The sequence below is a fragment of the Suncus etruscus genome, chromosome 1 (assembly GCF_024139225.1).
Source record: "Suncus etruscus isolate mSunEtr1 chromosome 1, mSunEtr1.pri.cur, whole genome shotgun sequence".
In the NCBI taxonomy this organism is placed as follows: domain Eukaryota; kingdom Metazoa; phylum Chordata; class Mammalia; order Eulipotyphla; family Soricidae; genus Suncus; species Suncus etruscus.
In genome coordinates, this window is record NC_064848.1 from 120,313,587 (window position 1) to 120,341,057 (window position 27,471).

Consider the following 27,471-nt stretch of genomic DNA (forward strand, 5'->3'; position numbering starts at 1 on the left):
CATGCATATTCAAAGGAAAAAACAGTCTTGAGAGAACAAGCCATGTTCCAGTTTTATTTTTATAATTGCCTATCAGTTGCAAATACACTTTTTATTACCCTGCTTTGTAACACTTACACTGGATCTTTAATCATTTTTTCTTTACAAGTTACCATGATATTACATTTTGTCAGTAAATGATGCTACAAGAGCAATGCAAGGACTTCTCTTGACAATTCCAATATGCCTTATTCTCTTCTTGCTCTCCTTTAATTGTCAACACAGTAATAACCAATGAAAGTCCAGTAGCATGAAGCGGCACATCCCCAGAGATAACTTTCAATTAGTCTATCAGCAATCTAGAAAGTTTCACCAAAATGTCTCATAGATGCCCCAACCATAAGTTTCCCAGAAAATTTTGGTAGTATCCCCAAGTATAGCTTTCTGTGAAGTTCCTCGAGGATTGGCTCACTACCACCACATACCACAAGAGCAAGAAGAAATGAAGAACACTGAGGCTTTTCTTCCTATGCCACAGAAGGCTCTCAAGTTTTGGTTTCCTTGGAAATCTAAAAAGAGCCGAGAAATCAGTTTCCAGAAAAAGCAAACTTTGGAATAACTATACAGTGGTATGTTATTCACCAGTAAAAGGGTATCAGCTTATTTCTCACAATAAAAGGAACAAAAACAAATCAATAAACTTAAGTATACATTGCTGAGTAAAGAAAATCAGTCATAAAAGGTCTGGAAAGTCATATTTATGGGGACATTAAAAAGAGCAGGGGACCAGAAGGATTAATAAAGAGATGAAGTCCAGGAATAAAATGACTCTGGATACACAAGAATGTTCCTCAGACATATAATCAACTAATCTTTGATAAAGGGGCAAGCAATGCAAAATGGGGCAAGGAAAGCCTCTGCAACAAGTGGTGTTGGGAAAACTGGTCAGCCACATGCCAAAAAGCAAACTCAGACCTCCAACTAACACCATGCAAAAGATCAAATCCAAATGGATTAAAGACCTTGATATCAGAAACCATAAGGTTTATAAAACAACATGTAGGTAAAACACTCCATGACATTGAGACTAAAGGCATCTTCAAGGAGGAAACAGCACTCTCCAAATAAGTTGAAGCGGAGATAAACAGATGGGACTATATTAAGCCGAGAAGCTTCTGCACTTCAAAGGAAATAATGCTGAGGATACAAAAGCCACCCACAGAATGGGAGAAACTATTCACCCAAAACCCATCAGAACAGGGGCTAATATGTAAGATATACAAGGTACAGACTGAACTTAACAAGAAAAAACATCTAATCCCATCAAAAAATGGGGAGAAGAAATGAACAGACACTTTGTCAAAGAAATAAAAATGGCCAAAAGGCACATGAAAAATGCTCCACATCACTAATAATCAGGGAGATGTAAATCAAAAACAACAATGAGGTACTACCTCACTCCACAGAGATTAGCACATATCACAAAAAAACAAGAACAATCAGTGCTGGCTGGGATATGAGAAAGGAATTCTCATTCACTACTAGTAGGAATGCCCTGTAGTCCAGCCTTTATGGAAAACAATAATGGAGATTCCTCAGAAAAACTGGAAATTGAGCTCCCATATGATCCAGCTATACCAGTTCAAGGGATATTCCCTAGGAACACACACACACACACACACACACACACACACACACACAAAACACCTTCCTCACACCTATATTCATTGCAGTGCTATTTACAATAGCCAGAATCTGAAAACAATCAAGATGCCCTTCAACAGATGAATGGCTAAAGAAACTGGTACATATACACAATGGAACATTATGCAGCCATCAGGAGAAATGAAGTCGTGAAATTTTCCTACATATAGATGGACATGTTAACTATTATGCTGAGTAAAAGAAGTCAGAGGGAGAGAGATAGACACAGAATAGTCTTACTTATCTATGGGTTTTAAGAAAAATAAAGGAAATATTTTAATAATGCCCAGAGACAATAGAGATGAGAGCTGGAAGGACCAGCTCACGATATGAAGCTCACCACAAGGAGTGGTGAGTGCAACTAGAGAAATAACTACACATACAACTATCATGACAATGTCAATGAGTGAGATAAGTAGAGTGCCTGTCTTGAATACAGGCAGGGAAAGGGGGAAGGTTGAGAGATGAAGGACATTGGTAATGGGAATGTTGCACTGGTGAAGGAGGATGTTCTTTTTATAACTGAAACCTGATTACATTAATGTTTATAATCATGATGCTTAAATAAAAATATTATTTTAAAAATAAATAAAATGCTTAAAAAAAAACAGAAAATTAGGACCGGTGAGGTGGCGCTAGAGGTAAGGTGTCTGCCTTGCAAGCACTAGCCAAGGAAGGACCGTGGTTCGATCCCCCAGCGCCCCATATGGTCCCCCCAAGCCAGGGGCAATTTCTGAGCGCTTAGCCAGGAGTAACCCCTGAGTATCAAATGGGTGTGGTCCCAATAAACAAAAAAACAAAAAAAAAAACCAAACAAACAAAAAAAAAGAAAATTATCTGCCACACAGGCAGTCAGGGGAGAAGCAAGAGGGGCGGGCAAGCTGGAGAGAAATAGGACATTCGTGGCAGGAAATGTGCACTGGTGAAGGATGTTGTACATTGTATGACTGAAAATCATGAGCAACTTTGTAGAAGAATAGCTTATGATTATTTAATTAAAATTATTAAATATCAAAGAATAAAATAAAATAATTCTAAAAATGTGGTATATATACATATTGGAATATTATACAATGCAAGAGGAAAATATACAGTGGCTGGAACTGCAGAGTATCATGTTAAGCATAGTAAGTTAGAAGAAGAAGGACAGCACCAGATGATCTCACTCGTTATGGATACAGAGCAAAAAGAAAAGGGAATGGCAACAACATTATGACAACCTTTGGCCCTGGATTATGGTTTGAGAAAGTAAGGTGGAAGTGATAGGAGAATGACATACGGGCATTAGTGAGGATCTGTGAGTTGATACATTGTAAATGTAAAACTAAAACTCTAAGAGGGTTATAAATCACAGTTTATATATATATATATATATATATATATATATATATATATATATATTTGGTTTTTGGGTCACACCCACATCACTCAGGGGTTACTCCTGGCTCTACACTCAGAAATCACTTCTGCAGGCTCAGGGGACATATGAGATGCTAAGGATCAAACCCCTGTCCATCCAGGATCAGCACTGTACAAGACAAATGCCTTACTGCTGTGCTAATTGCTCCAGCCCCCTAAATTTGTGATGATATTCACCAGCACAGAAAAAGTAAATCCTAAATAATGCATTAAAGTACACATTGAAACTGTATGTGTAGTGCTTGATAGGGCACCTGTTCATTACATTAACAATAATGAAACGTCTCCCATCTGAACCAGGTACACAAGTAATACAAAATGTTTTTCATAAATTATGTGTATGGTCTACAGGCGTGGTAGTTCACTACTGTACTAAACAATATGTATGCTTCCTCTTTTTTCTGCAAAGAATTATTCACAAATTACTGGAAAATTCCTTGTCATAGCAAATAAGATTTTACCAAGTTTTAATCCTACTGGCTTAGACAAGTAGGATTAGCAAACTAAGTAGGCAAATCAATATTAAACAAAAAAATCTACTTTTTGTCTTTGAAACCTTAAGTTCCACAGCACAGAATAGTAACCATTATATGATCACAGCAAACTACAGGAGAACCATGAAACACTTAAATTTCAAAAAAAAAAAAAGCAGGAGACAGTACTTTATACAAAAAATTTACCCATCACTTTGAAAATACACTTTAATCCATGTGACATACTATACAAAAATTAGAGCAAAACTATTTTCTAGAAAGGCTATCACAAATTCTAATCAGAACACCTCAATAGTATTTTTTTCACTTTTTTTTTAATTTTGTTTGGGGATGGCCACATCCTGTGGTGCTTGTGATTACTTCCTGGCTCTATGCTCAGAAATCATTCTTGGTGGACTCCAGATACCATATGGGATGGTACAGATCAAACCCGGGACAGCAGTGAGCAAGGCAGAAGTCCTACACCCTGAACTATTCTTCTGGCCCCTGTTTTTTTCACTTTAATATAGATAGATACACAAGTATAAGTCTTGTTCATAATTGTAACTGTTTACTTTGCTTAATGGGCAATAATATCAGAAGTATATAGAATCTAAGTAGCTATTATGTTTTATATTAAATTATATAAGTTAACTAAAATATGTTACAATACAAAATACCCTCAATGTAATAAAATGAGCACTAATTTTGCATAAAAACAGTAATAAATTTGATGCTAAAATTCACTATCCAAAACAGTATTTATCAATCACTTATTTAAATTTAAAATAATTAAATTTACATAAAATAAAATACTCATTTCTGCAGTTTCACTAATCACAGATCAAGATATAACTAACAAGTACCTAGCAGTTACCATACTGAACATCATGGATTTTCATCATAAAATAAGCACCAGATTTACAGAGGTAAATTTACCATAAGTTTGCCTTATGAAAATTAAAAATTAGAACTCCTCACTTGACACACCCCTAGGTAGCGTGGGTGGCTACTTAGTAATGAGTACTCAAATCTGTGTAGTTTCATCAAATCTGCCAAATACTTTTCCTTTATAAAAACACCTATTTTCTCTTTCTCTGATCTTTTCTCCTCTCTTAAATAGTGAAAATCATAATGGACCACTTGGAATGTTAGCAAAGAGATGAACTGGTGACACATTCAGTTTGAATGGTGGGGGAGGGAATTATGTGGTTCTCAGTTACTTCCATGTATAATTAATTACTGCTGCTTCACTGTAAAAATCATTTGCAGGATACATCTCTTTTTGTCTCCACTGCATAAAAAAATGAGCAGGATTATTGTGTAGTTACAGTGGTGCAACTGGTTAGCACATGGTACTAATAAGAAAAGAGCAGGATTAAGGGGGCTTGGAGACATAAATGCATTCTGTGTCAACTAAAGACAGGTGTTCAATGACAGGAAATGGTCTAAAATATACACAACTAAAAATTAAATTGGAAAATTCTTTCAGCCTTACAATACAAAATATGATATGTAACTAATTCAGTTTGTAATCAATGGCTAGTTAAACGTAAGTTCCCTCTTATTAGGAATAAAATGGATTGAACATATATCATGACATATGTTTCACAAATTCTCTTTTCTTCACAAGAGATTTTTATAAAACAGAAGTGTCGGAGCTCCAGTCGCGCAATCGGTTAGCGCGCAGAACTTATATGAAATAGAAGTGTCAGAAAAGCTTAGTCTTGTAGAGAACCAGACTGTACCAGTTCTACCACTAAACTGAGTAAGTATATCATGAGTGAAGCTACATGCTTTATAGCCTACAACTATCATTAATGGTAAATTTTGATTAGCCTAGTTGAAGAAAATACTAACTTATTTCACTAATCTCTGTGGGAGATATTATAAAAGTATTAGCATAGTAAACATCTTGCAAACATTACTTATCCTATAGATGTGGGGAACCATAGTTTAAAACTTCATCAGTAGTTCAAAAATATCATTATTTTTCTAGGAAATTTTACTAATGTGATATTGACTATTTTGTAGTTTACTCTTTTTCATTTTCATTCTAAAAAAATATTGGCTTTTGTACATAAATTTGTATTTTTAACCTTTTTTAAGTTTTGGGGTCACACCTAGCTCAGGACTCTCTCAGTTCCATCCTCAGAGATCACTTTTTTGCAGGGCTCCATGGACCATCTGGGGTACCCGAGACTGAACTCAGGTTTGACCATAATGCAAGACACATACCACTTACTATCTCTCCAGGTCCAGTATTTGGGAGTTTTGTCTTAAATATAAATTTTTCCCATCAAAATGTTTATACATTGGATCTGCAACTAAACCTTGATCTGCCATATTATTAGAATACATGTTTTAATTATTAACAATCTACATTTTTTTCTACATCCCACATGTGTTGCAACATTCAAAAACCCAGGCATGCCATGGTCAATGAATTTCCTGATTTAAAGGGATTAATTTGAAATATGTCACATCTATAAGTTCAGAAAAGTTTCTGGTTGTTTCTTCAATCTTCAGTTAAAAAAGCAATTCATAGGCCAACAGCAAGGATTAAGGTGTTTGCTGATCACAGAGCCTAAGAAAATTCTCAATAAAGCTGGGGCATGGGGGTTGGGTAAGGTGGGAATCAGTTTAAGGAAAACAGCAGGATCATATTCCTGATCATTAAGTTACAATGTGAGCCTCTGAGCTATTTACTTTTAGTATCAGTTAAGTTTTCAATGCAACTAGAGTTACTATTGGCCAAATAACCAAGACTTTTCCTGTAAACTATATATTACCCAGATGCTCACCTGAAAATAAAAAGAAAATTTCCAGTCTTCTAATTATAATTGGAAAATGTTTCTTAATATTATCAACATTTGTAAAACCTTTAAGTATTATGAAAAGGAGTTAAATAAATATTAAAGTGCCCATAGCTAAATGTCATTTGTACAAATACTCCATTAAATGTTATTTATATTCTATTTCATATCCTTTACACTTCATTAAGCCCATATTTCAAATAACCTAATTTCTCATTATTGTATAGCAAAGATATTCTAAGAATAAAATTACATCACATAAGTGGTAAATCAAATTTCTGAAAGCCATAGCTATAGGATGAAATCAAATAAAATAACTAATTTCATATAAATAGTTCAAACTTTAAATGGATTGCATTCATATAATTGCCTAGTCACATTCGTTCAGAAGTTACTGCCTACTACAGATGTATAATAATGTTACAATGATTTATAAACAACATATTGGCAGAGAACACAAGAAAATCTCAGTGGAATAAATAAATTAGAAGTCGTGTACAAAAAAATTAAAGAACTGAGTAAAGCTTGAAACATTAAAATTCTAATTTCTCCATTTCTTTACCACACTACTAAACACTTATTTAAAATAAAATGGAGGGGGAGTTTTCAACTAAGAAAATAAAAAATAAAGAGATGATGTAGCAGCTTTTGTTTAAAAAAATTCTAATAATAGAGAAGGTGAAATGTCAGTGGCCAGAAGTTTGTGGTAGGAAGATGAAGACTGAGTTATTGTTTAATGAATAAAGACATTTCCATTTGTTTTGTTTGTTTTTGTTTTTGAGCCATACCTGGTGACACTCAGGTGTTATTTGCCATGACATGCATAAACATCTGTAGAAGCACAGGTACAAATGAAAAGTATACAACAGAAACTGTTAAACTGCTAAACTATACTGAACACAGAGTTGATGAGGTAAATTAGGTGGTCAACAGTAAAGCAGTTGCAATTTTTTAGAGGTAGAGAGTAAGAAATTAATTGGACAGCATAAAAAATCACCAACTTCCAGAAAACCTTTGGAATATCAAGGTTTCTCATCTTCTACAACACCCGCTAAAAAATTAAAAACCAAAAAAAAAAAAGGGGGGGGGGGCCGGGCGGTGGCGCTAAAGGTAAGGTGCCTGCCTTGCCTGCACTAGCCTTGGACGGACCGCGGTTCGATCCCCCGGTGTCCCATATGGTCCCCCAAGCCAGGAGCAACTTCTGAGCACATAGCCAGGAGTAACCCCTGAGCATCGCTGGGTGTGGCCCAAAAACCAAAAAAAAAAAAAAAAAATTTATGGATACATGACTTCTGGAAATGAGTTCTGATTCACAAAAAGTGTCAATGTTTATAAATCAATGTTTATAAATCTCTGGAATCTGGTTTAACCTTGAGTTGTTTTTCATACATCACCAAATCTATGGCATCTAACAGTGTCACATAGTAGGTACGCAATAAATAGACACTTAGTCATAAGGGAAGTAGAGAAAGAAGAGAGAAAGAGGTTGAGAGAAAAGGTGGGTAATGGTATAGATTTAGCTATCAGTTATTAATCAGTGTTTTTAGTATGTACAGAGAAACAGACCACAAAACAGACCAAAAATTTTGAAGTTCGATAGCCAGTGTAAGCTGTGTTCACTTGTAGATACACAACTGATGATTTCCTGATCCACAGTCTATAGTTCAGAATATAAATGAATTAGTATTGTATAAAAAACTACCTGAAAAACACCTAGATTCTTATACAATTAGATTGCATGCCATAAAACACTAATAAAAAATTGATTTTAACACAAGGGCTCAACAAAAACTAATCCATATTTTCAAACTATTTTTCTTCACTATATAGTAAATAAATGTGGTACATTTTTCAACATTTTATATCACATTATTTTTAAAGCAAATATTAAGCAATTTTATCACAACACCAAAACATTTAAAGCAATCACTGTACCTTAACTTTATAGCCTTTGTAAAATATGTGATTATTAGAGTGACAGAACTGTGTCTCTTTTGGTGACCACCCAGCAAAAATCTATAAAGTGACTTTCAGGTTTATATTGTCTAATGCCATTAAAAGCAATTACAAGGCTTAATGGAATGCTGGCTGTGTACCTCTGGCATTTCTCTAAATCTATGTCATTTGTCATTTCAGGAAGTCCCTTCAACTTTCTTCATCAGCTTCCAGGTTTTGTAGTCATCATTTTAAGACCATTGAAAGGAGTGTTCCTCATTTCTCTATGGTTTTCGATTTAACATTCATTTGCAAAAACATACTTTGCAAAACTAATCTAGGTGGGGAGAAAATTAAAAGAGTGGTTTTTGAAAGAGTGCAGTGACAAAGATAGACTAATAAAAGACAAAAAAAGGAATTTTTTAAGAGACAGCAAATTTCAGTATCTTGATTTTTTAATAGGGTCAAACAGGCAATATGTCAAAATTCAGCAAAAGTTCACTTCAGATATATACATGTCTGTGGTATTTAAATTTGAACCTCAATAGAAAACAAAGCTATAAACTATTAGTGAATTCTAGTTAATAGAATTTATTCTGGGGTAATTAGGATAAATGCCTAAGAGTTATTTTTAAATGCACTATTAAAAAATAAGGTGGATTGGCTGTTGAATAGTGCAATATATAGAGGGCTAAATTTTCAAAATATGAGCACTAGATAGAATGTGTTTAGCTTTGCACAGTGGCAATATAGTAGCCAATGAGGTTTATCTGAGGTGGGATTATTGCTAATTGAAAGAATCCTGGTTCACTGTTAAAATTTTACATTTCTGAAAATTTTCTATAGTAAAATATTGAACAATGTTTAAAGTCATTTTTCAGAGTTCTTTCCACTTTGAAGTTTAGCAGCAATATAAAAAATCATCAAATGCTCTCATAGGTCATATTTTGTTTAGTTTTATTTTGTGTTTGTTGCTTATATGTAGCAGGTAAATACTTTACCACTGAACATTCCCTGCCCTCTAATGATTTTGAATCATGCTCTTAGTTTAGGAAATGGATCAGAATAGATAAAACACTTCCCAATTAATCAAATTCCAAATTCATTCACCTACTCCTTCATTAATTCTACAAATACATGAAAAAACACTTTTTTTTGGTTTTGGTTTTGAGGTCACACCCGGCAGCACTCAGGGGTTACCCTGGCTCTATGCTCAGCAATTATTCCTGGCAGGCTCGGGGGGCCATATTGGATGCCGGGATTCGAACCACTGATCTTCTGCATGCAAAGCAAACGCCCTACTATCTCTCCGGGCCCCCAAAAAACACCTTTGTATCAAATTTCTCTGAATGTTAATGAACAAAGATAAATTCAAATTTCATTATAATAGAGGACATATTCTTTGTTTTGTTGGGCCCATCTGGCAGTGCTCAGTGATTACATCTTGCTCTGTGCTCCTGGCACAAGAGAACCATATGGAATGCTAGGGGATTTGATCCAGGCCAGCTGTGTGCAAGGCACATGCTTTATCCAGTATATCTCTTCAACCCTAAGGATACAATTTTGATCATAGATGAAGTAGGGAAGGAAGAGAACATTCATAATTGAATATGAAAAATTACAAAAGTGAGAGATAATATTCAAATTGTATTTAATAAAAGTAAATTATATTTTTACACATATATAATAAATTAGTCTGATTCAACTGGTACTTGCTGACATGCCATACCAACCTCAACACCACTGCTAGTCTCTATACCAGAGTCTAGTTCTGTACCTTGACAGGTTTATATAATAAAAACTTGAATGTTTCCAGTTAAACTTCTACAATAATCTTCTGTGAAGAAACCAGTTAAAGTTGAACCCAATTCCTCACCAGGAGGAAAGAGACATTAGACTTAGATATTTTTCACAGAAAGATGAAACTGCTCCTTTAGTCAAAATATTCTCCAAATATATTAAATAAATTTCAATTAAAATTTTTAATTTTTTAATTTAATTTTTCATATGTATTTTTTGTTCCTGGCTTCATATTTCAAGTCTAGGAATGTTTTATGCACCTTACTACATTTACCTTTATACCAGACTAGATGCTATCCGAGTATCTTTATAGAAGTTAATATTAGTAATATATATCATTTCAAGATAATCAATTTGTAATTACTGCCAATAATATTCAAAAATTCATTTACTTGCTTCATATAAGATCTTTATTTTTGAATTTGGAAAAGATCTTTAATTCACTTAGTTTCCAGTGTCTCCATGGATACTTTATTAATGCAGAACTTCTGTATAGCAGCCTTCCTCCTCACATTGCTCTGTATCTTTAATATATAAAATATATCAAATAAGTATATACACATTAGGTCCTTTTACTTCTTGTAGATTGCATTTGGAAGGTTCTGCAATTTTATCAGTCGCCAATATAATCTAGGTGCTTTCTGCTTACCACTGACTCTGTACTACATCTATTCCATTCAAGGTAATTCCATATAAGCATGCCCACATTTACTTTTAGTATTTCTGGGGGATTTGTTCCACAAAGTTTTATCTGGAACTTACTTCAGGAAAGAAGTTAAAATCCCAAAAGCAAATACTCAGGAATTAGAAAGGTTTGTTCAACCAGGCAGCAAATAAAAATGCAAATCTCTCACATAGTAACTCAGTTCAATATAAAAGGCACAAAAGACAAATATCAAAGTATTGTCTAAATTATCTACTACTTAGGAATATCAAAGTAATTTATATCTTCCTTTTAAAGGCATGTGACTAGTTCTATTTCCTTTAACTGGTGCTTCATACTGAAATAAATACCCAAAATTCTAGTACATGTGGGTTTCTTATACATACTGTCATCTGAAAATGTTGAATCACTGGATCCATGACTAATATAAGACGATAATTAAAAAATCATCTAGATATATGTATTATGTCTACATAGATTACATAGATATGCATTTAATCTGGACCATAGGAAGAATTCATATGATCTTTTAAATTTAGTTACAAAAAAAAAATCAGCTCTGTCTCATTGCATTACTGACCACTTCAATGTCATGATAGTTTTTCATTTCCTCCCTTTCAGATCCAAACTCCTTACTTCACTGCTCACCCAAGACTGGCACTCTTTAAAGAGTTCACTAGCAAAGACCTCAGAATTCTTTGACCATTTATCTGTTAGCGACTGAGAATAGAAATATCACTGGACCTTCACCTCCAATAATCCTCTGAAAAAATTCCAAGTGACTGACTTAGGCCAGAAGTTCAGACTCAAGATGCTTTGTAATTTATTTCAAATCATTTTCTCTAAGTTCCTTCAAATGATTTCTAGAGCAAATGGAATATTTCTTTCTAAGGGACTTTGAAAAAGAAGTTAATAAATACAATATTTGTGGAATTATAAAAATGGAACATTGCATTATAAGTGAGGAAGAAGGAAAAAGATTCTACAAAAAGCAGATTTCTAGTATAATATAGAATATCTAATTTCATTTGTAAGTATATATAATTCTTACTATTTAATAAAACTACATTATCACTTTGAAGAGAAAAAATAATATTTAAAGTTATAACTTTGAAGTGCTTTAAGGGATTCAAATTAATAACTCAAGAAGAAAATGACATTTTTGCACAGACTACTGTAACTGCCTGTAAATTTGAGAACATTTGCACGACTACTTTTTCTATTAAATAGATTACTAATATCTATGTTCTGTTTCCATTAATCAAAAAGAAAATAGTCTTGACATTTGCTGTTAAGTTAAAAATCCAGACCAACAAAAAGATTTAAAAACAGTTCAATCTTCTTTAATGTAATAATAAGAGCAGATATAGATTCATGGTTCTATTAATAGGTTCATATTTAAACTAAATTATTTTTCTAGTGTTAATTATGTTAACATAAAAACCTAAGTGATATTATTACTGATTTTCAATTATTTATTTTTCATAATGTGCTCTTGATCTATATATAAGCTGTGATCAAATGTGGCAATACTCATGGACTAACTCAAATCCTTCAACAGAATGTACACATTTGAATCTTTCTATAGTTTTTCCCCTGACAGCCCCTAAATCATTTTCTAGCCTTTTTTTTATTGTAACCTTATCTTACATTTCAATCTTAAAAAGAATGACAGGAAAATTAGAACCTTATTTATCAAATAAACTACTCTAACTTGTTTTTAAGACATTAGCTACAGAAAAATGAGGGAAAAGGAGGTATCCCAAAAGGTGATCACCTACTTTGCATAGGAGAAGACAACTTGATATAAAATTAAAATGATAATGTTTAAAAATACTTGGGTAAATCAGTGCAGTTCTACCAGGAAAATCCTATTGTGTTTTACATATAATGTGCTTAAGTAACTGATTTTAAGAGAAGTATAGGAAAAATACCAGTATCCTGTACTAAAATATAAAAAGCATTAGACAAGTGGACAGAGTTAATGAGTAAGTGATTTGATGGATGCTGGGTAGGGATTGTTGAATAAATGTTCAGAAAGGCACGTGAATGTATAAGTATGCTGCTTTCTATATTTTACATAGATCTCTTATTTTTCCTATAACTAAGTAATATCTGAGAAACTTTTATTATAAAAGGGCAACTGTAAGTGAGTTCAGAAGGTGGTATATAAGTCTAGATGGAGAGAGTTCTTATTGACATAGGAGGGCACACACTAGAACATGTGTGAGATAGTTAGACATTTACTAATGCGTTTAACTAGAGTCAGGCATTAAAACCTTGATAAAGCCATCGAAGTTTAGAAGTTGTTTGTAAAGTGATGTATCTGCTCAACATAAGTCATCTTCTCAAAGCTGGGAGTCACAGATTCAAGAATTTCAAGAAACTACCACCATAGAAACACTTTGAAACAAAGAAAGAAGAGACATCTGATTTTCTATTTACCAAAAACACCAACCTTTCACAACAGACCAAAAAAATTAAGTATAGTCACATCCAACTGAACAAAATGAGATCATTAAAGTTTTTTTTTAAATTGATGTTCCAACAGCTGCTTTTCAAAGGAAAGAGAAATGAAACCTTGCCATGAATCTTTTAAACTTCCCACAAGTATTTATCATGGAGGCAAATAATTTCATCGATATCTTTCTTGCACATATCAGCTCACAGTTATTCATAGCAGGAGAAGGGCAACACAACATTGTTGAGCCAGAATTGAATCGAAAGGCTTTAGGTTTGGGCGCTAAAAACTATGTGGATGAATTTGAGTTCCAGTCAAGAAGGATCATAATGTAGTTCTCTTTCAGTAGCTATTGATATAAGCTAAAGATAAGTATATCGGAACATTTGTGTTTTTTTTTCTTTTTTTCTTTTTTTTTTTATTATTTTAATTATGACAACAAAGATGCAAAGAAAGAGGACAGGGTAAAGTTACAGTGGAAGCCCAATCACCCATAAACAGGATTCTCAGTAGTCCCATCGATGATATCCCAGCCTTGAACTTTCAGCCAAAGAACATTAAGAAAAACAAAACTGAACCCATGTACAATACAATTACTTTGTCCCTCAAATCCCCAGTTGTAGTACATATTATTTCTTAGCAACACACCATATAATCTAAAGATATTAGACTTATGTAACTCTTTAAACATTGAGGGCAAAATACATTTATCTAGTTCCAAGCACATGCTTACTAGTTTAAGTTAACCTCAAAAGTTTTAGTGGGTTCTTTTTCTTAAGGATTGGAGTCAAGGGAACATAGTAAAAAACGATATTAAAGCGGCATTTGTTTGCATAGGCCTACCAAAACATAAGGGACATGGAAAGACAAATTATGGTCTAAATACATGGAGACCCTACCCCTGAAGTTTCCTGGCACAGGACTGACTCTAGGCTCCAGGCAAACTAGTTTGTCCAATTCAAGTCATCGTCTGTAGTGGCAATACACCTCCATTCCTCACATAGTCTCTGTTGTTGGTATCATGCTTCTGTATTAAAGATCCTGGAGTCTGCATATCCCATATTGCAGTCAGGATGGTGCAGAGCATCCTCTCGTTTCACCTCACACTTAAGGGGCAATAGAGAGAACCATGTCCTGTAGAGCAGGTCATTGTTGTTGTCACGTCTTCTCGCAGGTCATTGTTGTTGTCACGTCTTCTCAGTGTAAACGGAAGTGTCTTTTTAGGAGGTCGATGTCAGACCCTTGGTAGTGTCTTTCCTGGTAGAGGACTGCTTCCAACTGTTGCTATAAAAGACCTTGGATGTTTCGTAGATAGCTTGCCTGGTTCCAGCGTGAATGGAGAATGCCCATTCATCTGAGGCCTGTGCCAGGTCATTATATCAATGTTCAGGGTGTAAGGTACATTGTAATGAGATTTATTAGATAAGAACTAATCTGTATGTATAGTGTTTTCCCATTTTAATGTGTCTATGCAAACAAGGATCAATGCCATGAAGCGTTATTGGTGCATCTGGAGGCAATAGGAACAAGACCAGCAATTTCCATGACATAGTTCAATCATAGGCATCAAACTGAGGGACAGTTCCAACAACAATCCTTACTGAACAGCTTACAAAGAAAAGACAAGATGAAAAGTGGATAGAAACATCATGGTAGAAGAATATATAGAGAGTTACAGCAGTTAAAGAAAATAATCATAAAATATTCAAAAGATATATGTGTTCAATATGTGTTCGATTTGTGTCCTTCTAAATAGTTCTGGGATTTGTAAGATCTACTGTATGTCTTTGGTCAGAGATTAAAACTGTGTGTTACTGAAGTTAACAACATTTGTGTTCTTGAATAGCTCTTCTTTGTGTCTCTTTACCTTGTAAATTACAAAACCTTAAATGAGACCATGATGATAACATTACAATTTTAAAAAAATCAATCAAAATCGAAGAATACATAACATGGATATTAGAAATGAATAAGCAGAGAAATTGTATGTGAGATTTTAAAAAACTCCAAAATATGCTTCTTAAATAAGTTTGAATACCATATATTTATAAACAATTGCTATTTTACATGAAAAAAAAAAGGAATCACTTAAACATTATTCTTTATTTTCTGGTAGGAAAAGGATTCTAAAACACATTTATAGGAATCATTAAAAATATCATCAAGTGGGCCGGAGAGATGGCACAGTGGTAGGTGTTTGCCTTGAAAGCCAAACCAGGATGGATGGTGGTTCCAATCTGGGCATTCCATATGGCCCCTTGAGCCTGCAGGGAGGAATTTCAGAACACAAGTCAGGAGTAACCCCTAAACATGGCCAGGTGTGACCCCAAAAAAAACAAAGAAAAAAATCATCAAGTTTGTTCTTGAGTCTATTCCAGTTTTGTTTTCTTTTGGTTTGGTTTGGTTTGGTTTTCTAGGCCACACCCATAGTGCTCAGGGGTTACACCTAGCTCTGTGCTCAAGAATTCTGAAAGGCTCAGGGACCATATTCCAGTGTTTTAAAATCTGGTTTTAATTACCCATTAAGGCATGACTAGATGTGTAAGTTGTGGCATATACAATTCACTGTACTGAAATATTACTAAGCCATCAAAAATGATAAAAGTTTGCCTTTGGTGATAGTGAGGATAGATTTTGAGATGACTGTGATAATTTAAATGAGTCAGAAAATGAAAAACAACTGCTGACATTTTCATTTATGTGGAATGTAAATTTAAAAAAAAAACTGGGAAAGCCCAACAAATATAATACTTTTTTTTTGCTGGTTTGGCTTGGTTTGGTTTTGGTTTTTGGTCCACACTCCAAGTGCTTAGGGCTTTCTCCTTACCTGTGAATTATTCAGAAATTACTCCTGGAATATTTAGTTACTAGTCTGGAAGAGGTTTGTTTTGTTTCTTTGGAAGACCCTGGACAACCTGTATTGGCCACATGCAAAAAAAAATACTCTATTCACTGTACTGTCTCTCTAGTTCTCAAATGCAACTCTTTGACTTTAAAAAACATGCTACTAACCAGAAAGAAATGGAAAAGGGATGAGTAGAAGGCATAGAATGGGTATAGGAAGATGTCTGGGCTGAGTGATGACACTATAATTTTGGTTAACTCTTGTCAAATATAGATGTGTCGAACTGTACTCCAAATATTGTAGAATATTGCAAACCAATGGAAAAATAAAATATTTGTAATTATTCTTTTTATAAGTTTTACGAGATCTGATTAGGGTAGCCATTCAGAAAATATGTGGATATCCTGCTTTTTGCTAGCTCATGGATATTTTTGTGGTTTTATTTTTCATTATAGGAAGTAATCAAATAACAAAAGTATTAAATTTAAATTTACTGTATCATTTTTAACCTTGAGAGCTAAAGTCCTACATTTTAGTAATAGTTTTTTTATATAAAACATTCCCATGGTATATGGCCAGCACTTATATTGCTTTTATTTTATAACAAACTAATGGCATAATAATATCCATTATTAATGTACATTGGAGTTTCTCAAAATTTTATTCATCAATGAAAAAGAAATTAGTATTTACTCACAGATAAGTAATCTATTTTTCTGGACTCAGTCTTCTTACATAAAATTTGCAGGAAAAATAGTCACCCATATGGGAAACAAGTAGATAATGTGCAGAATGCAAGATTACAAAGGTCCTTTCTATTTTTAATCTATATTGTTATAACTTATAAATCTGAATTGTAGTTTGATTAGTCAATTAAATATGGTAGAATAAAAAATAACATCGGAGGGGCCGGGAAGGTGGCGCTACAGGTAAGGTGTCTGCCTTGCAAGCGCTAGCGTAGGACGGACCGCGGTTCAATCCCCCGGCGTCCCATATGGTCCCCCCAAGCCAGGAGCGACTTCTGAGCGCATAGCCAGGAGTAACCCCTGAGCATCAAATGGGTGTGGCCCAAAAACCAAAAAAATAAATAAATAAATAACATCGGGAGAGTCACTAAAATAGTAATTTAGAAAGATCATAAGCAATTGAAACCATTTGCCATAGTGGAAGATAAGCTGAAAGACTATCTGTTTTTTGTGCTATGAAACAAATTTTCAGAAGATATCAAAGACAATTACTAAGATATGATAAGATAAATCATATCAGTTAAATCTTAAATCATTTTCAGATAAAGAAAAGTAATTCCAAACTACTTATCTGCTTTATTAAAGCATTGTCTCCGACAGACTGGCAAAATTCTACCAAAAAATCTAGTTCTAAACTTCATGGAAAAGTCATGAAAAGTCAAAGAAGTATAAAAGCACCTTCAAAAGTATTGTTTTTTAAAAAACTTTTCCTAGACTGTAGAATAAAATGTGATTATGATAAAATCAGAATTATCTTGCTTATATTATACTTATGCTCATTGGCAACAAAGAAATTTATCTCACAGAAATTCTTATCTAAATAACCTATCTTAAGAAACTATTACAAAAAAACATGGGGCAGGCATGATAGCCTGGAAGGGTGCTTGCCTTGTATGCAGAAGGATAGTGGTTCAAATCCCGGCATCCCATATGGTCCCCGAGCCTGCCAAGAGCGATTTCTGAGTGTAGAGCCAAGAGTAACCCCTGAGCCCTGCCAGGTGTGACCCAAAAACCAAAACAAACAAACAAAAAAAAAACACAACCTATTCCAAAACATTAAAGTATTAGGATATAAGTCACAAAATGTCTCCCATATGGGGGGGGTCAGAGAAATAATATAATGAACATGAGATTTTTCCTGCATAAGGCCAACCCAAGGTCAATCCCTATCACCACATATGATCCACCATCAGTATTGCCAGAAGAGTCATGAGCACAAAGCCATGACTAAACCCCGAGCACATCCAGGTGCAGTGGAAAACCAGGGGGGAAAAAGGACCAGAAGTATTGTAGCAACAAAACTCAGTGAACAAAAAAAATTATAAGAGAAAAATAATTTGACGTATACCTATACTTATATTTTGAGAAGAATTGAAATTGTATAATAAAAAATAACTGACAACATGGAAATGCTTTTGTTAGAAACAAATAACAAAACACTAGAAGAAAATAAACTCTGGGCAAAAAATAAATCACACAAAAGTAAAATTCAATTGATCAACAAATATGTATTAAAACAATGAGTGGAAATAAAAAATGATCAGACTTAAGCACCAAACTCAAAGTCAATGACACCAGAATTAATACTCAATCTACAAGCTATACACAAAGAATACCTTTTACACTAGCAGTCCAAGGGGCAAAGGTGGGGGTATGGGATGCAGTCTGGGAAAAGGGGGAGAGGGAGGACAACATTGGTGGTGAGAATGGCCCTAATTCACTGTCACTTTCTACCTTAAATATTACTATGAAAGACTTGTAATTCACTTTGATCACAATAAAAATTATTTTTAAAAAATCTAAAATACCAAATTTACTTGGCTCAAAACTAAAAAAAGATAATTCTTTTTTAACATAGTTTTTATTTTAATTGTAGTGGCTTACATATCGTTTACAGTAATATTCCAGGTACATATTTACATTGAATCAGGGGAATTCCCACCACTGAATTGTCCTCCCACAACCGCTCCCATCCTGCCTCCCATATCCTCTACTCTTCCCCCCAGGAGCTGCTAGAATGCATGGTCCCCTCTGTGTCTAGTTAATTACTTAGTGGGCTTATAACTGTTTGGTCTTGGTGCCTCCATTATTGCCCTCTTTATTTGGGAGGCGGGACTAGAAAGATCAAGTTATGTGGATTTGTTTGAGGAAGAGAAAGGTAATATAATGGGGTAAAAATCTACTATGCCGACTATGAGTAGAGTCATTCTAGAGGCTCTCATCCTTGGTTTGAGGGACGATGAGGAAAAGAAGAAGGTGAAACACCACAGCAGTTCAAAAAGAGGATATAAAAATAAGATATTCAGTGAGCACTGCAACCATAAAAATATGCACCACATAGTTGCCATGGTCTTGAGATAGGAAATATGACAAGGCGCAAGGAGGAAGAAGAGAAAAGAAAAAGTAAATATATAATTAAAAAATGGACAACTACTTCAAAATTTACCCCAAAACAAAGAATTCGATCAAAACTAGATAAAAATAATAATAAAAAATTTTTTAAAAAAGGATTATTTAGTGTTTTTTTGTCGTCCCCCCCCCCCCCGTATAGGCACAGTAAATGTTGGGGTCATCCGAAACGGGAATCCCCTTGGCCTAAGAGATACAGGGTTTCCCTACCCTTGGAATATATTGTCATGGAATTATCTATAGACTCCTTTCACGCTCATTTACTCTCCCCTTGGTGTTTTTGTGCGGTATGGAAGACTTCTGCTCCGATCTGGATGATAAATACAGACCTCTAAATCTAGGGGTCTCAGTCTGTGCACAGGTCAAGGAGTGGACCTTATGATGATGACTTTCTTTGTGATTTTAGAAGTTCTGTTTCCTCGATGTCATTTTAATCTGTCTTCTGTGGTTAGTGGTCTTGGCCCTTGCGCTGAAGCTCAGATGGAGTCTGGGATATCGTCTTTTGTTATGATTCCAGAAGACCCGTTCAGTTGCAATTGCCTCAGTCATTTAAGTTGTTTTGGCTTTTGGGGGGGAAAGGTATTGGTTTTGGGCCACACCTGGCAGTGTTCAGGGGTTATTCCTGGCTCTGCACTAAGAAATTACTCCTGGCAGGCTCTGGGGGCCATATGGGATACAGGGAATCAAACCTGAGTTGGCTGCATGTAATATAAACACTCTACCTGTTGTACTATAACTCTGGCCCCAGTTTTAGCTATTTTGTTGTTGTTGTTTCTGTTGTTATTTGTTTGTTTAAAGAACAAACCAATCAATGCTCAAGGATCACTCTGCATTCTGCTCAGGAAACCATATGGGATGCTAGGGATCAAACATGGGTTGGTCATGTGCAAGGCAAACTCCATACATATATAGCTTCAGCCTTAAATGTTTTTAAAGTAAGAACAGTATGTGAGTATCTTTTAAGATTTTTCTTCTTATACATGTCACTCAAATATATAACAAAACTTTTCTCATTGTGCAAAAATTGAAACTAATTCCATCAATTTTTTAATTCTAACATTTTTGTTAGAGTTGATGTCTTATCACTGAGTCAAATTCAAAATATGTAACATTAAACTATTAAATGAATGTATATATATATATATTTTTTTTTTTCAAATGAAAGTCAGCAAAAGGGGCCGGAGAGATAGCACAGCAGCGTTTGCCTTGTAAGCAGCCGACCCAGAACCTAAGGTGGTTGGATTGAATCCCGGTGTCCCATATGGTCCCCCGTGCCTGCCAGGAGCTATTTCTGAGCAGATAGTCAGGAGTAACCCCTGAGCACCGCTGGGTGTGGCCCAAAAACAAAAACAAAAAGTCAGAAAAAATAAATTTTTAAAAAACTACATTCAACTACATTGAAAGATATAGAATGAAAACAAAGAACTCTGACAAGCTAAAGTATCCTTTAAAATAAATTACAAAAGTGACAATCTTGAAAGACATACAAAATTTTAATAGTGCCATTTTCAAATTTTCTTGTAGTTCTTAAGTTTATTTTCATTTTTTATAATTACTAAGCATAGTGGTTAGAAAATTAGTCATGATTGAGTTTCAGTCATACAATATACACTGCCCTTCACCAGTGCACACTTCCCTCCACCAATGTCCCAGTTTCCCTCTCCCCTAACACCCCACTAGCCTTAGGGACATCTCTCCTTTTCTTTCTCTCTCTCTCTATATATATATATCTATCTCTGTCTCTCTCTCCACTTATCTCTTTTTTTTTGACACTGTGGTTTGCACTGTTGTCAATGAAGCAGTACCATACATATCACTTTATCCTCTTTCAAGTACCCAGTTCTTGTCCAGAGTGATCAGATCAAACTATCATCACAGTGAAGCCTTCTCAACCTTAACTGCACTGCCTGTTTGGTGGTAAGCTTTCTACTATAGACTGGTTCTACTGGCCCTCTTCTTTTTTTACCTCCTCACTACCTAATCTGAGCTAGTCATCAGGACTCTTTATCAAACTGTTATAGCTACTTATAGAGCACTCACTTTGATGTAAAATATTTATCCTACTGATTTATTATTATTTACCTTGCCTATTGCAATTAAACCCTGGAGTAAAAATAATATTTTCTATCACATTTACCTCTAGAGTAACTTCATAGATACATGTCAAGTATACATATTTAAATAGCAGGTCACTACACAGTTATATTTCTATAACTGAATGTCACTGAATAGCCACTGACAAATGATCAGATATGTCATGCAAAACCATCTCTCTTTAACAATGCCACAACTTTTATAGTATTGCAATCTCCATATGCAAGCCAGAAAGTTATTGTTCTCCAGTTTTCAATCCCTGAATGTTGTTTTAATTTATTTTCATAACATGCATGAGGGCCAGGGAGATAGCACAGTGGTAGAGTGTCTGCCTTGCATGTGACTGACCCAGGACAGATCTCTGCATCTCATATAGTTCCCCAAGCCTGCCAGGGGTGATTTGCATGAATTTGTTCCTTGTTATTCCATGAAATTTGTAAGAACAAAGTATTCCTGAGGCACAAAATAATCCAATTGTTACACATTAAAGACCAATCATAATAATATACTAGCTGAAAATATTTGTATGTTTTTTCTAAGGTATACTAAGTTGTTTATTAAATTTATGATTTATTTTTTAAAATATTTTAACTAATGTTTTAGAAGAGTATTGGTATAAAAATTATACATTAGTCATTCAAATTTTAACCATAGAAATAGATTAAATATTAAATCAAATATATTGTTACTAATTAGTTGCATAAATTACCATCTCCATAAAAATAGAATGTTTTGTTTTAATTATTATTATTATTATATTCAGAAGTCCTACAAAAGTTTTCAAACATAACTCTTTTTATAATAACAATTCACAATCCTCTAGAAAATGAATTTCTCTATTTTAATTCAGGTTGAAGGCTAGAATCATTTCCTGGGAAATCTAATTCAAGGCAAACAATCTCTCTTTTATTTGAGATTGTCCTCTATATACAGACTGGCTAGAAGAAATGATAATGAAATTTAAAACTTTTTTCTTCTAGTTTACAGTATACAATCTGGATGAAACTGATAGCTAAAATAAAGTCAAAAAATGAAACGGTAAGACTGGCAAGTCTTATACCTAGGTGACAAATGTTAACCATATGACATTCAGCTATTATACAATTAATTTCTTTATTCCTGCATCTACATATATACACACACAATTATAAGCTCCATTTCTAAATTCACCAATAAATAACAAATTTAATAAAAGTTGAGTTATCTTACAAGGTGGTAGACAATAGCAGTATAAAATATGAGTAGGAAACAACTATTGACATACAAAAGATACATAAAATATTCATGTTTATGAGTATTTTACTTAAAGCAAAGAAACACAGTAGCTATACTAATTCAACGTTTGGCAAGTAGTTAGAACTGGCCCTCCTATTTAACTAGGGAAAATTAATTTCAAAGTAGGCTTCCTGCACCCTGGAATCCACTTCTGAAATTGTCTTCCCCTAGATTTCTTTCGTAGAGGGAGATAGGAGTCGAAGAGAGATAGTCTAGAATATCCTATGTTATCAAGAACGGCTAAAAGATATACCACTAACATATTAACACACTAATACTAACATACAATTAATCTCATGTACAACTTTCAAAAAAGGCTCTTCCCAATTGCCTCTCCTAATCCACAATTTACCATTCAATTTCCTATATCAAGTACTCTTTGTGTGTGTGTGTGTGTGTGTGTGTGTGTGTGTGTGTGTGTGTGTGTGTGTGTGTGGTTTTTGGGTCACACCTGGCAGTACTCAGGGGTTATTCCTGGCTCCAGGCTCAGAAATTGCACTTGGCAGGCAAGGGGGACCATATGGTACGCCGGGATTCAAACCAATGACCTCCTGCATGAAAGGCAAACACCTTACCTCCATGCTATCTCTCCGGCCCCTGTTTTTTTGGTTTTTGTTTTCGTTTTTTGTTTTGTTTTGTTTTGTTTTGTTTGTTCAAGTACTCTTATACCTCAAAATCACTCTCACTGATGACCTAGGGAGAAAAACTCTTTGGGGGAATCTGCTTATAATGGAAGTGAGTCTCAAGATAATTTGGTGAATTTTCCTACTAGAAAGCGCAGGCAAAACTTTTTTAGGTTTGTAGTATCAATCATTATTGGAAGTAGTATTAGAGACTTCTATTTGAGAACTTCATCATTTGCAGTTGACTGAATATCTCGACCTTCCAAATACTGGTTTTATACCTTTAATTACCCTTTGCTCCCAATATAAACTTTCATCAATGCCAGGATAGTGGATAAAATAACCCTGAAACTAGCCTTCGGATTAAAACAGTTATAAGAAACATTTATCACGTACTATAAAGGCTTCCGCTACTAAAAAGGGTGTGTGTTGAACTATGTAAATACAACTAACTCAAAGAAATGCCAGTTACAAACAAAAATAAATTGGTGCAAATAAAAATTAAACCTATGGGACTAAGTCTAGCTAATATACTTCCCCTTGTAGAGCTCCCAAAATATTCCAAGGGGGACACCAGTGAAAAATCACATAAATGGAGGTGATAACATGAAAGTAGGAGCCCAACCTCTATTTTTACAAGTAGGAAAAGTACAAATAGAGAATGGAAATTTAAATATGTTCTTCTCTAAGACATGATAATTACATTTAAATTCACATTACAGCTCAAATTAGATATCCTTTTAGTAGAGGGGTGAAAGGGGAAAGGTTCCAAGATAGGGCTGAATGAAGAAGAGGGAGAAACAAGAGTTTCATAAGAAGTGGAAAAGAAATGAGAGAAGCAGCAAGCACTCTGGTGCTTGTCTTAAAAGAGGAAATCCTATCAAACAGATCAATTACATCAATTTCTATAAGTAATGTAGCATAATCAGTGATTAAAGTGGCATGTTATCAAAGCAAAAAGCCCATGCTGCTTAGTCAATTAACAAAAAATCCTACATCCTCTTGGAATGTATTACTGTAATATTAAAAATATCATTAACAGTTAAGGGGGGGGCTTTCCAAGCAGCGCTCAGAAAACTTGGGGATGCCACCCAAAGAGTTTTGGCAAAACAACAGTCTGCTTAATCTACCATGACTGTAAATATGCAAAGGTTTAGCAAGGTAATTGTGAGCTATTCAGCACATTTAAAAGTGAAGTCAGAGTAAACTATTACTTTAACAAGCTGTCAAGGTATGCACAGATTTGTCAAAAAAAAAACATTTCTTTATACTGGCCTTTTGGAATGTAGAAAAAAAATTAGAATACCCTAAACAAATCAGAGTGATACAAAACTGTCGTAAATTCCTATCAGGCATACGACTCAAAAGCTACCAAAATCCTTTATTAGAAAGGTTTATTTTCAACAAATTATCACTATTTTCAAACTCTGATAAATTGATGCCTGTTTTTCAGTATTTAAATTGTTTTCTATTCACATATAGAAACATTATTCACAATAATCTAAATATAGAAGTAAACTAAATGTCCTAGGACAGAAGAATGAATAACATATATATATATATATGTATATGTATATATATATATACATATACACACACAACAAAATATTACTAAGCTATTTTTGGGGGGGTTTGGATCACACTCGGCAGCGCTCAGGGGCTACTCCTGGCTCCATGCTCAGAAATCACTCCTAGAAGGTTTGGGGGACCATACAAGATGCCGGGATTCAAACTACCGTCCTTCCGAATGCAAAGCAAACACCTTACCTCCATGCTATCTCTCCGGCCCCTTACTAGGCTATTTAAAAAAAAACCTTATCATTTAAGAATATATGAATGAGTCTTAAGAAAATTATGCTAAATTAAGATAATGGACAAAAACAATGACTTCTAATATTTCTTTTATATGTGAAATATAAAGAAAAAAGCAAGCAAGAGAAAATAAGTAAAAGCAAACTCCTTCATTTTGATAACAGAATAGTAATTATCACTGAGTATAAAAGGTGAGTAATAGAGGTCGGAGTGATTACAATGCAGTAGGGAGGGTTTTTGCCTTACACGTGGCCAACCCCCGATGGACATGGCTTCGATCCCTGGCATCTCATGGTCCCCCAAGCCTGCCAGGAGCGATTTCTGAGTATAGAGCCAGAAGAAATCCCTGAGTGCCACAGGGTGTGACTCAAAAAAGAAAAAAAATGGTGAGTAATAATGGTAAAGGGAATCAACTGTACTGCAGTATATGGACACAAACCAAAGGTATACAAACAGACTAGAAATACAAATCTGAATGACTAAAATTTTTACTTAAAGTTAAATAGAACATCAGAGGTCTTTGATTATATTTTCTATTTCATTACAATCTTGGGAAACATACAATTTGATTCTTGTTACTCTGCCACATATATCTCTCAGGATATATTCAATCTAAAATCTCTAGAGTTGTGAGAGAAGACAAAAATTTTAAACAATAGATTGCTACAACTCTCCTACTCAAATCTAACTGTATTGGATGCAACAAGCTGTCACCAATTCTTATTCAATACTCTTGATCCTATCTGTAGTAATCTTTTTTATAGTACTAATATCCCAAATTATATATGTAATAATATGAAACTTACATATTATTATATTTTCATCTGTCTTTTCCTGTTAGAAAGTCAAAAACTTAAGAGTAGATACAAACATGATTTTGCTCACTAAAATTAATTTCAATTACCTAAAACAATGCCTGATACATAGCAGATGTTCAGAAATAAAATAATAAATGGGCTCTTACAAGGGATTCTATGTGTAGCAAGCTCCCGATCTAACTGAGCCACATTACTCCAAATCTAGCTACTTAATTTGAATGTGATTTTTCTCACCCTAATGTAATTATCACAGAGAAGAGTCTGTTGTTACAACAGTTGGAAGTGATATGCACAATTCAGCCTTTAGAAAAACTTAATACTAGGTTCATGAATAAATTTATTTTATGACAACAATAAATTGAAATGTTCTGTTGGTTAACTAGCATTTTCTTCCCTCTTTAAGCAGTGTTCACACAGAATCTTCTGTTCTGAATATCTTCCCTATAAATTCATTCATTCATGTGTGTATCTTAAGTAGACATTCCTCTAAATTTTCTGTTGAACAATGCCCCTCAACAAAATTCATAAAAGTCCATAAAGTTATAAAATATATTAAAGATAATAAATATTCAATAACATCATAAATGAGGACTCTAATCAAAATCACTAGTATTTTGAAAAAAAATAGGAAGAATATTTGGGGCCAGAGAGATAGTACAACAAGCATGGTGCTTGACTTGCAAGTGACCAGTGTGAATTCCATCCCCAACATTCTATGTGGTTGGTGACCTGAACCCTGAGCACAGAGCCATGAGTAAGCCTTAATTCCTCTGGGTATGGTCTAAAAATAATAAATGCAGAAAAAAGACATTTGTACACCATCATGGGTACATACAGAGAAAAGACTATTTGAAGAGTAAAGGAGGAGGCAGAAATGTACAAGCCAGGAAAGAAACTTCAGAAGAAACCAACCCTGCCAACTCTTTGGTTTCAAAATTGTAATCTTTATAACAGTGAAAATATTAGTTTGACGACAACAACAACAAAATTAGCAATAGCTATTCATACACACAAATATGTATATATATATATAATATTTAAAGTACTTATTTTAAATTGTAGTTTATTTTTTATTCTAACCTCTAACTCAGTACTTTAAGAGCCAAATAGACAGTCAGGGGTGAAAGTGCTTGTTCTACATGCTACAAAATCCCTTTTGATGCCCAGCACTACATAGGGTCCCCAATCACAACTAGGAGTGATCCTTGAGCAAAGAGTGGGTAGTAAGGCCTGAATACTACAAGGTGTAGGCTAAAATAATAATAATAATAATAAATTTATGTATACCAATTTTAGCTATAAAATAGGAAGAAATAAAGACCACCTTCATTTTACCCAGTACTTGGCAGTCTTTGAAACAGTAAGGAGAAAAACTAAATTTTGAGGGATAATTTTTAAGCTGTAGGTATTAACTAATTAGCTACCTCCTACAATGTCTTAAGTTAACTGAAGTCACTCTAACAGAGAAAAAATATCTAATTATTTTTATTTCTTGAGTTGTAAAATGAGGAAGCTCATCAAGTAAAATGAGTGTTTAAGTCGAGTATTATATATAATGAGGCAATAACTATTTGATAAATAAATTAATGAATATTTCA

The 27,471-nt window shown here is 34.2% G+C and overlaps 1 protein-coding gene and 1 pseudogene across 1 annotated transcript in view; one reads left to right on the forward strand and one right to left on the reverse strand.

The window, feature by feature from the left end:
* The window catches only part of IMMP2L (inner mitochondrial membrane peptidase subunit 2), a 950,803-nt gene that overhangs the window by 806,805 nt on the left and 116,527 nt on the right, over nucleotides 1–27,471 (reverse strand). The window lies entirely within an intron of this gene.
* On the forward strand, nucleotides 9,057–9,209 carry LOC125995488 (uncharacterized; annotated as a pseudogene).